At 48.1% G+C, this 10,180-nt stretch overlaps 1 protein-coding gene across 5 annotated transcripts in view; it reads right to left on the reverse strand.

Moving 5' to 3' along the window:
• Positions 1-2,583, reverse strand: part of GRM8 (glutamate metabotropic receptor 8) — a 320,010-nt gene extending 317,427 nt beyond the window's left edge. For 2 of the 5 annotated variants that reach the window (XM_077179021.1, XM_077179025.1), the window contains exon 1: positions 1,890-2,300. The gene's annotated coding sequence lies outside the window, so the exon portion shown is untranslated. Of the gene's footprint in view, positions 1-308; positions 509-580; positions 1,580-1,889; positions 2,301-2,450 lie in introns of those variants that run through there. The other 3 variants (XM_077179022.1, XM_077179024.1, XM_077179023.1) reach the window with 3 other exon arrangements.
• Positions 2,584-10,180: the final 7,597 nt, after the last annotated feature.

Raw genomic sequence — 10,180 nt, forward strand, 5'->3', positions numbered from 1 at the left:
ATCGCTCCGCATCCCGCTCTCCATACCCCGCTCTCCGTATCCGGCGCATGGCGCGCCCGTGCGTTCCGCACAGCGCTCTGCGAACCGCACCCGCACCTCCGCACGGCACACCGCAGCGAACTCCGCGGACCCTGCACCGCACCCGCGCACTCGGCACCCACCCCGCTCGGCACCGCGCTCAGCACCGCGCCTGGCACTCTGCTCAGCACCCTGCTCAGGACCCCGCGCCTGCCGCCGCTCCCTGCCCCGCCGCCCCTCTCCGCCCGCCGCCGGCGCACACCGGCGGGAGCCAGCAGCCGGCCACGCACCGGCTTTCCGCGCCGCTCCTCCGTGCTTTCCCGGCTCTTGGCGTGCCCGGCACCTTTCCCGGCCCGAGGAAGGGCTACCGCAGCCAGGCCGGCCCCGCCCAGCGGAGGGGCCCGGGGAGCGCCCCCGGGCTGGGCGAGCCGGCTTCCCCGCGCAACTCCGCGACCATCGCCCATCACCGCTGCGCTTCTCCCTTGAAGGGAGCCCCCTATTGTTCTCCACTTTACTTAGCCGAGCGATTATTATTTTTGTCTCTTCCCAGGCTCATCCGTACCCCGGCTGGCGTGTGCTGTGGAGGGATTCCGGCACAGCCTCTTCGCGGCTCTCCTCGCAGCCTCGCTCCCTCCAGCGAGCGGCCGTAGGACGGGTTTGAGCTGCCTCCCGCCGCGGCCTCGCAGCCCAGGCGGCCCGTGGGCGGGGGACGGAGGGCACATACGGATTTCCCGGCTGGAGCCAGGGCTCCGCCTGTCCCCTCCGAGCCCTGGTCCCCCACCGGGAGCGCTGCACCTCCGTCAGCGGCGATGCAAAAACAAGCGGCGCCTTTTATTTCCAGCCGCCGGTGATTCCTTCCTCTCCTTGCATCAACTAGTCAGCTTTAATGAGCTTCTGCTCCCCCCTCGATGCAAACCTAAGTCTCTTTTAATGAATCCCTGGTCCCAGAGGTCCGAAGCTTGCAAACTCCAAAACGCCAACGCCGGATTTCCATCCACTTTGGGTCACTGATTGATTTTTACTACTTGAGTTGTGTTGTACGGTTCTTGCTCTTCATTTTCTTATTTATCTGGTTTTTGTTGCTGTTGCTGTTGTTTGGCTTGTTTGGTTTGGGTTTTTTAACCGTGTCATACATCCACCTGCCAACACTTCGCATTCCTGAGATCAGCACATGCCAGCGCTGGGGATGCTGCTCCACGCCGAGGACAGTTAAGCCCTTGCCTGGTGCCGGTACAGCCTCTCGCCTTCTTCCTCCTGGGAAGAAGCCCCCGGAGCTCGGCGGGGAACCTCCTGCCCCTTCCGTCCCCAGGGACGCGGGGCTGTCCCCGGCGGAGTCAAGGAAGCTGAGCCCACCCGGCAAGGTATGGGCGGGCGGCCGGCACCTCGCCCGACCCTGGCCCCGGAGAACTTGGCGGCGGCGGGCAGGGCTGGCCCGTGCCCCCGGAGCGGCGGAAGCCCCCTCTTCCCTCCTGGCCAGCGAAACCTGAACAAGGTGGCGGGGAGCGCGGGGGAACCCCTGAACCCCCCTCCCCGGGGGGGGTGGGAGAAGACCCGGCTAAGACGGCCGAGGGGAGACCTCACTGCTCGGGAGCTCCGAGATTCTCCCTTTTTGCTCGCTGCTGTGACGGCACCGTGTCCGAGATCTCTTTCGTTAGATCTGATTGGGGGACGATATCGACAATAAAAATGATAAATAATTAACGCCAAAAAAAAAAAAAAAAATAAAAGCTCCCAGAGCCACGAAGCAGGCGGAGAGGATTGCCCGGGATTCCCAGCCCAAAAATCTTAACTGAGGCAAAACGCGCATTATTTGCCTTCTCCTGTCTGCTTAAATTAAGAACTAAAGACGACACACACAGATACACAAATACCTTGATCGAAAAGAGTTGCATATCCATGTTACTGTGGAGGTCCCTGGAATTATTATACTCGGTGTCGATCGGGAATGGCATGAGGTAATTTCTGTACCAGCCTCGTCTCAGACAGCTCCCCTCAGCAGCGTCAGCTTAATATGCGAGAGCTCAGCCTGGGACAGGTATCCAGGAGAGCGGTTTCAGTCGTGCTCTTTAACACTCGCGAACAGCCAAGCCGAACTTGCTCCACTGACTCCTTCTTCACTTCCCCTCCCCTACCCTAAAAAAACCAAAAACAACTAAAAAAAACAATCCACAAGGTAACTTTTTGGGGTCAGTGGCTCAGCCCCCGTGACTATACCAACCCTCCGCTGCCTTGCCGCTCAGTCGCAGCGGCGAACACACGCACCGGCCCGGCTGAGCCGTTCACAGCCGTTCACTTGCTTCTTTCAAGCAAGAAAATACCTCAGCCCCCGCCCCCTGCCCGGCCCCCGCGCCGGCGGAGCGGTCCGCGCCAGGAGCCCGCGGCTCGGAGCCCCCGGGCGTCGGTGGGAGCGGCACGGCGCTGCCTGCCCTTACCGCGGCTGTGGCGGGACGGGCACGGCACGGAACCGCGGCACGGCACGGAACCGCGGCACGGCACGGCACGGAACGGCTCAGAGCGGCGGGGCGCGGCAGGGCACGGCTCGGCTCGGCTCAGCGGGGCGGGCGCGTAGCCACACTTGTAGCTGTTCTTGGTGCTGAAGGAGGCGACGCTCCGCGGCAGGACAGGGCACGGCACGGCTCGGCTCGGCTCGGCTCGGCACGGCACGGAGCGGCTCCACGTGAATCCCCAGCCGGTCGCGGCTGCGGCTCCGGGCCCGCCCGCCCGCGCTCGGCACCGCCCTCCCCGGCACAGCCGCTCCGCCCGGGGCGCGGTGCCGGCAGACGCGGCCGCGGGATTTCTGAGCAGAGGAAGCCGGTGAAGGCTGAGGCTGTGGCAGCGGGGGAGCAGGAGCGAGGACAGGGACACAGAGGGGATCACCGGCGCGGGCCGGGTCTGTTTAACGCGGTCTCCCCCAGGGTGCGGAGCCTCCATCCCCATCCCGCCTTTCGCGGGCGGCGGAGTCGTGTCCCCCGCCACGGGATCGATGACACAGGATAAGATTCCCGACGCTCTTTGTCCCGCCCCTGGTTTTGGCTCGCAGCTCGGATGACGGGTGGCGCAGTTCCCATTTATCCCCCGACACCAGGGAGGTTTCGGCAGCGCGGGGCCAGGGCCATCCCGGAGGCTAAGGGACACCGCCGGGAGCACCTCGCCGGACGGCTCTGGAAGTTTGCTCCGCTCCCAGAGGCTCTGCCCAGCACACGACCCTTGCCCGGGAATGCCCCGCGCCGCCGGGCGGGAGCGCCCGGGCCGGGCCCGCGGAGCCGCGGGAGCGCAGCCCCGGCGCGGCCGCTCCGCCCGCCCGGGAGCCCCGCTCAGCCTCGGCCAGACGGCGCCACCTCGAGGGCGCTGCCCGCAACTGCACCCGCGGCGCCGGCTCGGCTGCGGGACGGGCTCGGAGCGGGGGCAGCGCGGCCGCGCGTCCGGCTCCGGACAGCGACCAGACCTTTTCCATCCTCCATTTCACGCTAGTCTGAACTGCTTTCCTTAAAAGAAACAACATCTTTCTCAGCTTTGCCCAGGGCTGTCTCACTTAAAACATCATTGCTGGAAGGAGGAATTCCAAGAGTGCTTCCATATGTCCAACCAGCGCTTCCATGATCATCTTTGCTGTGTGTTACTGCTTGTGTTTATGTTAAAGGTCTGCCCCAGGCAAACCACGGCACTAGACAATGCTCGATGAGTCGCTCAAGCCTGTAACTTCTCTTATGGAAAAGGTCTCTTACAATTGCAAAATGGCACTGGGAAAACAGCCAGGTCTTAGGCAGGATATATTATCTCATGTTTGCATTTGTTTTTTCTCAAAACCTTCCATGACAGAAGATGGAGGAGATGTGGTTTCAATGATCTATCTCAGAAATCAGGAATATAGTCATATAGGTGACTCAATGTCCTGATGTTCAACCGTGAGCAAAATTCCATTTAAAAACAGAAATCCTCCTTTACTCCCATCAGGAAAATTAGCCATGCATGAGTTATCATCAGTGTTAGATAGACCAATTTCCAACTGCATTTATACTTTTCCTCTCCAGCAGCTTAACAGAAAGTTCAGCAAAACTAAACCAAGTGATATCCTGAGGGCACAGGTGATGCCTGAACTCTTGTGTGAATCTTGCAGCTGGAGAAGCAGGCTGAGGTCAAAAAGCTAGGATACAGAAACCTCCAATGTGCTTCCACCTTGGCCACCAACCTGAATGTAACCTGATGCCTCCCCCTATTTCTTCTAGCCACTTCTTTTCTATAGCATCATTCTGAGGGCATTGAGGGTGTATCTTTTACATATATTTACAGTGAGTACCACAATGACTTTTTGGTGGGAATATGATAAATAAATGATAACTGAAGTTTGCTGTGTTTTAACTAAATGCAAACAGAGAAGATTAATTGTGGTGGGGAAAGAGGAGCGAGGCAGGGAAGATAATAAGAAGCTTCACATGAAAATGGCCATTCTGTGAGGAATGATGACACAGGAGAGAGGCAAAACACATCCATGACTCTCTGAGCAGGATTCATTCTGATTCAAACCCAACAGTAGCTAATGTCAGCTTCCACAGAAGGCTAATGTCAGGGCTGGTGACAGCTACTACCTGCACAAGTAACTTGGAAGGCAAGAAATCCAGTTCTGGAGACCAAGCTGTCATAACCACAATCACCAGTACAGTTTTTAATGATATTCAAATGGAGCTGATTTTTTCTTAAATTTGAAATGGTGTGAAGACACTCTGAGTTCTGGATGAGGTTTTTGTTGCTGCTTACGTGAGAAATGTGACTTCCTGAGTTATTCAAACACAGGAATTAAACCCACAAAGGCAATAAAACCTCTTGAATAATCACTGTTCAGCAAGAGCCTGCTGATTAATAGCCATTAAAGAATACAGAACCACAAAGTCACTGACTTCCATTAAAGTGATAGTGGATACTACTGGATTCTGAGTTACAAGGTGCTACAGAAAAAGTGTGTTCGAATTTTTCAAGAAACATAATCATTAAAGAAAAGAACTTGAAACTTGGGTGCTTTTTGTGCACTTCTTTAAGACTAATACATTTTTACAAATTTTAATATGTGAAGAAAAAAAGAAAGGTGGAGAAAAGGCACACATCAGTAACTATGAAAGAAAGCATTATCTGGAGGCCAAAGAAAGTGTGCAACCATTTGTTAATAGAATATACCTTTAGAAGGCCCCAGCTGTGGCTTATTTCAAATAAACATTTCAGCAATGAACAGAAGATGTAAAAGCTCAAACTTTAAAAAGAAAGATAGCCATCATGTAGGAAAGGTAGCCTGGTTTCCAGGCAAGATATTTTCAAAATCAGAATATTTTCTAATTTCCAAATCTGTCTAACAAACTCCAGCATGCTAGAAGATTTTAGGAGCTGGAAACCATTGTTCTGCTAGAAGGAGCAACACATGAACATGGTTTGGTAAATGGGTTTTTGAAACTTTTGAAACAGCAGGAGCACTAAGTCCCACCAAACCCACTATGAAGCAGAGCAGAGCAGGTCTGGTGGCAGCAGCCAAAGTCAGCATATCCCAGAGATTGCTGGACAAGTGACAGTGCTAAGGCAAGTCTGAGGTCAAGCCAGGAAGTCAAGCTGGGAGATCAGACTCTTCATTAGATTCTTGCAAAGCACAGGCATGGCTGAAACAACTCCAGGAAGGGCAAAGAAGGAATATGAGACCTTAAAACAGCTTTGGGGAGCCTAAAGGAGATTTCTTACAGCTTTCTCACAAAGCTCTCCTCAGCAGCCTCACCCAGGTCACACTATTGCCTCATGTCTGAGTTTCCTTGACCACTGGCTGCCAAAGCCATGGGAGCAGGGTAGAGCTCTTGTCCCTCATTCTTATACTGATCAAAGTTTTGTGTCATATTCTCTTACATCTCCTTTTTCTGCACAGAGCTAGAGGATGACTGTGACACATCTCTCCCGAACACGTCATAAAATTTGACAGATTTTCTTAATGCAAAGTATAAAAATTTGCTTCTCAATGTCATTGAAATGTGAAGGAGACACACCTGGAAGTCAAAAATGGTGGACACATACTACATTTAAGTAAAGGATATAGTAAATTTATGAATCAAATACAGTGTTTCCAAAATAGAAGTGGATGATGAGCTGGCAAAATACTCTCCCACCCCAGCCAGAACACTGAAGCCAGCAGAGAGGGTTGTGAAAGAAAACATTTGCTAAAGAGAAGAGACTTGATGCTAATTATCTAAAATTACAACACTCCCAAATGGAGTTATCCATTCTTACACCATTATAATGGGAACAGTCTCCACTAGCATATTTCCTCTAGTATAATGACTGTATGGTTTTATATTGATCAAGTGTCTATAGAGGTACTAAGTTCAGCTGCTTCTAAACCCCTAGTCCTTCAATTTGTCCTTCAAAATGAAATCATGTTTAAGAGTATCTTTCACTCTAAGCCACTTTACAAAGACTGATAAAAACCTACATATAGTGATTACTTCACTAGACTTTGACATGCTGAAATCTTTGAGGTGAAGTACAAAAAAGGTTTATAAAAGAGAAAGCCAATGCACATTACCTTTTCAACATGTGAACCATAACCTTTCCTCTTAAATGACAGCAGATGGATACAGGTATTTTACATAACTGTAAAAAAACCCTTGTATTTATATACCCTTCCAAATAAGTTATTTGCATACAATGTCATTTGCCAAAAGGCATGTGGAGCTGATCAAGCTCTGCCTTGTTCCAGACACCTTGTCAACTTTTGGCAAAATCCTCTCAGTTAGCAATACATGGAAATAGCTAATCTTCAACTCTGGTATTCCTATCATTTTTGTGGACAGTGGGATCAGGCAGAAGAATGTTTTTTGTGGGTTTTTTTTGGTGCAAACTAAGTGCACAAAATCTCTGTGTACTCCCTAGATTAAAAAAAAAATACTCAAAGCTTGTTATAAAGTAAACTTTGATTCTACTTTTAATACTGCCTATTAGACAACAAGAAAACAAACCATTGAACCATTGTCTAGAATTCAAGGCATTATATTGCACAGCCATTTCTTTTCACAGCTTGTTGCAGAAGTAACAGAATTGTAGCTCTAGGAATTGTCAAAATCATGAATGAAGACTCACTTGAAGCAAAAAAAAATACTTTTTTGGAATGAGATTTTAAGTTTAAATGTTGTAAGACCCACCCTCATGGAGCAGGGAGCAGGGAGAGCATTTTTGATGAGGCTCTGAGAATTCCCCTAAAACCACGGCTCCCATACAGTGTCCACACAGGCAGCAGAGAGATACCCAGCCCAGCACTTGGCCTGAAGTTATTCTCTGAGTGGATATCTAAGTTCACAAGGTTGATGTTGGGTACATTATGGTGTCACTTTGTGTGCCCAGATCCATCAGAATATGTGTAAGCATGCCCTATATGTGTGAGCCAATTCCTCTTGAAACTGTTCTGTAAAAATCATGTAAATACATTTTTGGGTTCTCAGAGGTGACTTTTCTTGGGCAAAACACACAGGTCTTCAAGAGAGATTCTCAAACATCTAAGATGTAAACTCCTGTACTTAAAACATTCCTCTAGGCTCCCTGTGTAAAAGAAAAATATGGAAATAGAAAGAAATAGCTCCTTTCCAGGCAGTGAGTCACCTGATATTAGCATAGACATCTAAATAAAACATGTAAATCATGCCTCAGAAGTGTCTTTTTCTGCACATGAACTATAAAAAGAGTCTAAACAACTGACTCAGATGTAAGTGTCTGCAGTGTAGATGATCAAAGCCAGGTGAGGCATATCCACCACTGGAGCATGGGGAGGTACCAGCTCAGGCTCAGGCTCTGAGAGCACACACCACCAGCTCATGACTAGTTTCTCATGGTGCCTGTTCTGGTGGTAGTTCATGCTCCAGCATTAATGAGTCCTTCCCCTACCCTTACCACAGTAAGTTGCTGACAAATAGTCAAAATGGTCTTAAGAAGTCAATCAACCCTATGCCAAGTACTTAAAAGTGGGAAATACTTCCCAAAAAATTGTATTTATTAAGAAGTTATATACGTATAAGGAAACAATTCTGCATTTTTTTTCCTAAAACTTAATTGGTACAAAATTAAGCAATCATTTGAATTAATTGCATGTGAAAAAAAAAAAAGTCAGGGTTCAGTTTTTTGCTGACCTTTACATGAACAAAATGTAGTTAAGTTGCTGCTCAAGATTCACACATGATGACTATTTACATCCATACAGTACTTTGTGGGGGGAGTTCATGTTAACATGAATTCCTCATCATGAGCACACTGTTGAAGTAAACCTTGTAGTTGTCCCTTCTTTTGGTGTGCTTTGGTTAATGTAACAGAGCAGTGTAAGGGCTCATGGACTGGATTCCTCCAAGGAAGAACAGAAGCTGAAGCTGCGCTCCAGGACTGCACCCAAAGCATTCCAATCGCTGGCAGACCAAGCTGCACCTAATCTGAGGTGAGCCACATGTGATGTGACCGCCAACTAATCAGCACCAAATATTTTGCTCTATAGACCTACGCTGGCCATATGACTTGTTAACATAAATATAGCCCATGCCAGATTGAGGTTACAGTCTTGAAAACTGTCCCAGGAGTGCCCTGAGGGCCAGGGCTGAAAGACTGCACTGAACCTCTGAGAGAGCTAGATTTTGTAACTAATTAAAGGCTAGCATGGTGCATGGCATGTTTCACAGGGAAGTTTCACACTTCATTTAATAGTTACCAGCTGTAAATAATGGACACAATTCAATCTTGTGTTTATAAAGTGAAGGTAGAACTTTTTAAATAGACTGGAGGATCAGAAAGCTTGAGTGTAACTGTATTTGCTGTGGGTTCTGTGCAACTGAAATAATAAACTCCTTATCAATGTTTTTGGGAGGAAGATTAACTGTACAGTGACACAACATTCATCCAGTGTTCTGTTCTGCATCTCTAGTTTGGGAATTACATTAATTTGTCAATGATCAGATCATCTTATAAAACCCTTCATTGCTTAAACTGTAAGTAAAGTGCAAAACAATGAGTGGCAGTAGTTCAATCAAGAAAGACCAGTTGTAATGTACTCTTATGGTAGTGGAATTTTCTTGTATTAGAAAAATGACCTAGGACATCTAAAAGCCATTTAGTCATGTCATTGGTAATAAGGTTAATGATTTTTTTTTCCTGTGCTTCATTGCTTAACTCTGACCTGAAGACAGGTAACCACTAATGGTATCATTATGTGAGTATTTTACTAGACACTGATGATGCTTCTGCAGCAGAAGCATTTCCAGTTCTTAAATGCTATCTCATTGGTCTTGTTGGGCAACTCAGGAATGGCATAGAGCTGTTTGAGTGCGAAATACAACTACTACATCAACTATACTTGTAAGACTTGACCAAAAAATTGTGTATTTATTAATGTCTCTAGCTGCTTCTCCCATATTGCCTTGTGTTTCCCATCCATATTAACTCTCAATGTTAACACTCTTCTGCTCTAGAAACATCATCAGTGTCTGGTAAAAAAAAGTGTTACTACAAAAAGATATGTACCCATTGCCCAGTAAATCAGGTAAAATTGAGGAAAAAGCATTTGAGCTCAAACTGAAGCCCTTTCCCTCAGTGGAAGAATTAATTCAAGTACCCAGCTAAGAGCTTTCAAGAAATAAAACATTCCTCTGGCAACATAGTATCTCTGTATTTAGACTGAGGATGATCGAGTTGCCATAGTCTAAATCTTATTTGGCAGACTAAATTAGAAATTTTATATTTCAAATAGAAACATTTGAAGGAAGATGAAATAAGCAATGAATGACATAAACATAAAATAATTAACTGAGGATTAACTGAGGATATTTCTTCTTCATTATTATTTTTACTCTAAGTGCTATTACATTGCTTTGTTGTTGGTTTGGGTTGTTAGTTTTGGTTTTTTAGTTTGTATTCAACACTCTCAAAAAGGAAATTTGAAAAATAAAGGGCTGGAGTTATGTAAGAGGAGAAACTGATGGGAGCTCCAACCCTGTAGCTGTGCTCTTCATTTGCCAAGACAGAAGCACATGAAGGCATCCTTTTCCTGACTCCTTGCACCCAATGACTGAAACCAGCACTCCCTGGCATCAAGAAATTTCCCCTAATTTCAAGCATGCTCCAGGATGGCTTTCATTGCACATGTCCATGTCTGCATCTTAGCTAG

The sequence above is a fragment of the Agelaius phoeniceus genome, chromosome 5 (genome assembly GCF_051311805.1).
Source record: "Agelaius phoeniceus isolate bAgePho1 chromosome 5, bAgePho1.hap1, whole genome shotgun sequence".
In the NCBI taxonomy this organism is placed as follows: domain Eukaryota; kingdom Metazoa; phylum Chordata; class Aves; order Passeriformes; family Icteridae; genus Agelaius; species Agelaius phoeniceus.